General features: G+C 41.2%; 1 long non-coding RNA gene across 1 annotated transcript; it reads left to right on the top strand.

Annotated features, from left to right (window-relative positions):
• The first annotated feature begins 1665 nt into the window (after positions 1-1665).
• LOC110479403 (uncharacterized) lies at positions 1666-4634 on the top strand. The gene is made up of 3 exons (XR_013342078.1): positions 1666-1817; positions 2806-2924; positions 4509-4634. It is a non-coding gene; the product is annotated as an uncharacterized LOC110479403 (long non-coding RNA).
• The last annotated feature ends 615 nt before the right edge of the window (positions 4635-5249 follow it).

Below are 5249 nucleotides of genomic sequence, written 5' to 3' on the forward strand. Positions count from 1 at the left end.
GAGACATTTCCAAAATTCAATCCTATTTTCAGCTCCTCAGTAACAGTTCAGTGCCAATCCTTGTTATTTAGGAGTTTTTTTTTTTTCTCCTGTTTGCTACTCTTGTCATGCCTGTAAATACTGAGGCTACCAGCCAAGTACTGTACAGCTGTTAATGTCCTGCACGACAGAGAGGACAGCACAGGACAGAGAGGACAGCAGAGGCTGTCAGCACCTCCACAGGCTGAGTGGGAGCAGAACCCTTTCTTCTGTAGAGCTCAATGGCAGGCAGCACACACTCGTATTCCCATCCACTGCCTTAGAAACAGCACTGCCAGGTTAGCTCTTTTTTCTGTTTTTTTTTCCAAGAGAAGAATTAGACCCTATACACCCAGAAGCACATGCTAAATAAAACATTTTTTAATTAAAACCACAGCAGAATTTAAGTTCACAAGGTCTCTGTGAAAGCAAAGAAACATGACCTTCTACTTTCTCTAAACTCTGACGTCTATACATAGACAAACTAATTACCCATCACTATAAACAACCACAGACAGTTCCTACCTCATCACTGGATAAGCCTAAATGCACCTGCTTCCTTTTCTTTAATGATAAGCCAACTCCTACCCTGAAAACGCCTTCTTTCAATGATTAAAGAGCTACAAGGCAAGTGCCAGTAATAAAGTTACATTTTTTTCTTTCTGTAATTTAATCTTTGCCCTGTAGAAACTGCTGATGAGAGCTCAGTTCCACTTAAAATTTACATGAAAACAATCCATATCATGTTGCATGGAAAAGGACTGTTGCCCCAGTGTTTATTGGCATAGTGATACAAAGACTGAGAAATTACTCTGATGCAAAAAATTATGTACAGCCTTGTATCAACATCAAACAGGCTTTGATGTATGGTTGCTATTTTTGGAAGCTAATGATCTGTGAGTGATAAAGCAAATGAACTTCTTAATGATGACAAATACAGGAGAATGTACAGTACTAAGTAGAGAACATGAAGTCCAACCAAAGAAAGATTTATGGAAGATAGTTATGGTACCTAAGATTTATAATGGCAAAGTAAGAGAACAGGAAAAGCTTCTGGAAGATCTTGTGTGTCTACTTGGAATAACAATTCACAAAGGATGCAATGTACAGTCCACTGCATGCTTCTAGCTGATACTAACATTGCTTTTGGTATTTATATGCATATAAAGCATAAGACATGCAGTACTTTATCCAATTTAAATACAATTATAATAGCTATAGGAAAAAAAAACTGGGTTTTTAACTAGTGTGAAAATATGCAAATAATTAGTGTTTATATTGTTGGGGTGTTCCTATAAACTTCTCTTTTTATATCGGTGGTTTTCAGCTAATTCTGCGGCAAAACTGGCAAGCTGATGTTTTCACAATGAAAATTTCATTGTGCTCTTAAAAGGTTTTGAATTGAAGAGATTCCTATACAGCAACCTAAGATCCATCAGTGGCAATTAAAATTCAATACACTAAATATACTATGGATAGTAAAGTTTGGCAACAGAAGATAGCATAATAATGAAAACAATGCATTTGTGGTATTTCATGTCTGAAAATACATTAAAGAAGGGGGGAAAGTCACAGAATTTACGGCTAATTTCAGGGTAGAGGATCAGTCAGCATTTTGAGAGATATTTAAGGACAGGAAGAGAAAAAGGCACAGCCTTTCAGGGCAGGAATATACTGCCTGCTGAGCTCGGCCTTGCAGGTGGGAGCACAAGCCTCTGCACCGCAACCAATTCACACCTTCCAGAAACCCGGACCCGCCGGTCGCCAAGGAGCGGACATGGAAACCGGAGTCCCACCGGGTACGTGTGGCCTCCTAATCGAACCTCTCTTTTGCTTCAGGTTAAGCGTCTCCCGTCGCTGTGCTCGCAAACAGCGTCCTGACGGGACGTGGGGAAGGAAGCGAAGCCCTGGCCGACGGCAGCGGCCGCTGGCCCGAGGGAGCCGCGGCAGGCAGCGCCCGCTGGCCCCCACTCACCTGCAGCCCGTGCGGGCGGCGCGGCCCCGGCGGCCCCGGCGGCCCGGGCGGTGGCTCGGCGGTGCCGGCGGTGGCTCGGCGGTGCCGGCGGTGCCGGCGGTGCCGGCGGCGGGGAGCGGCGGAGCCGGGCGGCGCGGACCCACCCGGGCCGCGGAGCCGCCGCCACCTGCCCGCGGGCCCGCCCGCCGTCCCCGGCCCGCCGCCACCCGCGGCCCGGGACCCGCCCGCGGGGCCAAAGGCGAGGCGAGCCCGCGGCGCTGCCCCGGGGCGGGCGGGGCGCTCAGGTGCTCGCCTCGGCGGGACAGCGACCGCGGCCGGCTCACAGAGCCACGCGGGCTGAGGAGCGGGCCAGGCGCTGAGACAGGGCGATTCCAACACCACAACTTTCCACCTCGGCTTTTCTTTCCCCCTGCGCCTGCCCTAAGTGGCTTCAGGTAGCGACGAGCCATTTCCAGGTGATTTTCTCGAGCGAGTGTTGGAGGTGGCGGGGCAATTGCGGCACGTAGCTACACTCAGGATCCTTGCGGTGGTATCTGGTGAAAAGCTTCGGCTGAAGCCGCTTGTATCTGTACAACAGATGCAGTAGTTGTAGAACAGTAGTGCCCTTGGATCTTCAAATGGGATGTTTCTAGCTTAGCTTCTATGCCAGAAGTGAGAAAGTAAAGCTGGACGAACTGACTGGAAGAATTGACCAAAATAACATCATCTAGTTGGTCTCCCACTTCGGCATTTTATCTGTTTTAATAAACTTCTCTCAAACTTATGAGTTCTGGTTTCAACATGAGCACTTTTTTTTTTTTTTCCCCCTAAAGAGTCTCTCCCATGTAAAGTCAATGAGTCCGAGGACAGCGCTTTTGGATAGAAAATACAGATGTTACCTGATAAATGAATAAATGAATGAACACCACACTACACTGACTTTCAGTCCAAGGTAAAAGCATTAGAGTGAAAAATGCTGTGGAGGTTGCTTGTTTCTTAGGGCACTGATAAGGAAGGCAGAAATGAAAATGGAAAGCTGGTGCACACTGACTCAGTCTTAAAATGAAAAATCATTTCAACACTACTGTGGTCAAAAAAGAAATTTAATTATAGGTTTTATTTCTGCCAAGTAGCATTGTTTTAAAAATATTCATGCTATATTGGCAAAAGTGATTTTATAAAATATTTCTATGTGCAGGAAAGATGGACCCCCACGTAAAGCAAATCTGAGAAGTACATTGTTCACTTGCTCGGTTGCACTGCAACTCTGACAACAAAGACATTTTCTGCTTTGTGTACTCTATATAATTGCTTGGGTGTAGCCTGCATTCAAGATAAAAAATGTTTGTTCTTCTCCCACCACAGGAAATAAAAGCACCAAAAATACAACTTAGATGAGAAGCATAAGATAGGAAACTTAAAACTAAGCTTAGAATTTTGCATGTGCTGAAATAAATTATTAAACTGCTTCATGGATTTTAATAAAAATCAAATGTGGGACAGCCTAGAGAAAAATCAAATTACAGTATATTAGAGAGTCAGGTAAAAAAGAAATCCATTGGAAGGGAACATCATTTCAGGCCCTATCTTTATACATAGTGTTTTAATTACAAACCAGTATTGTTTTTTCAAAGTTTATTATTAAAAATTCTGATCCTTGTAATGAAATACGGTTGCATTTTTTATATATTCAATCCAAGTAGAGTCACATTAAAATTTTATCCATCTTATCAATTCTTTTTCTTCTGTTTGGAAAGTGTCCAAAATGTAAAATTAACTGAAGTACCTTTCCACGTGTTCAGATAACAGTGCATGTTAATACCACAAAGCTATGTATGATTCATTCATCTTCATTTCACTTACTCCCTCTGCTGGGAATTAGCATGAAAGTTCAGTGGATCAGAGGAAAGATCATTAAGAGTGCAACATACATTAAAAAGCCTCTTTTGCTTCTTTTAATAAAAGATCACACTTCTTTTACAGACCCTCCATTCTGTATCAGTAAATCAATTTGCATTTCTTGTTGCAGGGCTATTCATCCCAAAATGATGAGGAAGGAGAAGCTAATGCAAGTTAACTAGTTAAATACAGAATATATACTATGTTCTTATGCATTCTGCCTTATCATTGTAACTGCCAATATCGAAGATTAAATAAATACAGAAAAGCAACTGAGTAACAGAACTCCTAAACTGTACCTGATGCTGATAGCCATGTTGCTAATACCCCACTGCTTACACTGACTCCAACAGGATTATTTGGTCTGAGAAGAAAAGGGGTAGAAGGGATAGAACAAAAAATTCAGTTGTAGTACTACCAAACACTACCCCACACCATGAACATTTTTTCTGCTCAAAGACTGAAACCACTTGCTTTAACACTGACAGCAGAATCTTAATTCTGATCACATGTTGCTAAAGTTCATGCTTTATTAGTGACTGAAAAGAAGAAAAAGAAAAGATGGAATGATGACAATGGTCAATAAGGGGTCAACAAGAGATGCCATATTGTAATGGAGATACCACTTTTCTTCTAGTATGCAGAAAAGATAATAAGGAGGATGACACCAGAGATACTGAATTCTTTCTTCTACAAACCCTGTAAACCAGTTATGCTCAAGTGAAATATCTTCTACTAAGTAGTGGGGACAGTTTCCATTACCACAGGTAAGCAAACTTAGTGAGAAATAACTATATTACCAGTGGCTAAAAATTATCATGAATACTTTTACAAATACTATAAGTTTCTTTGTCATGCAAACCGCATGATTTTAGGTCATAACAGTATAGCTGAATTTAAAATACTCTTATTTTTTATAAAACCACAAATTGTATTTTCAAGTTTGCCTATGTAAAAATATTGTGGTAAGAGGCAATTTAAATATATGTATAAAAATCAAGTATAGCATTGTTCATAGTTGCAAATAAATGTCACAAATGCAAACAACGGATAAATAGATTTTTTTTAGGTCTCTTTCCAATCAAAATATTGTAACTAAGCAATGACAAGAAAATCACAAGTAACCCACATCATGAGGAAATAGACACAATCACAAAGTGTGTAACACATTTCAGGCTGGGATATACAACAGTAATTCCTGGGTATTGAAAAAATTAAGATGTATTACAGATTAGATTGTTTGCAACCAAAAGTAAAGAACTGTAAAAACTCTGAGCTTATTGAATGCCTTTAATATTCAGTCATGGTCTGAAGGTTTCTAGAATATACTGTTGGGGCAGTACATACAATTCCCAACCAACAAACACTGTTCCAGTCC

This window comes from Lonchura striata, chromosome 2, assembly GCF_046129695.1.
Source record: "Lonchura striata isolate bLonStr1 chromosome 2, bLonStr1.mat, whole genome shotgun sequence".
Classification (NCBI taxonomy): domain Eukaryota; kingdom Metazoa; phylum Chordata; class Aves; order Passeriformes; family Estrildidae; genus Lonchura; species Lonchura striata.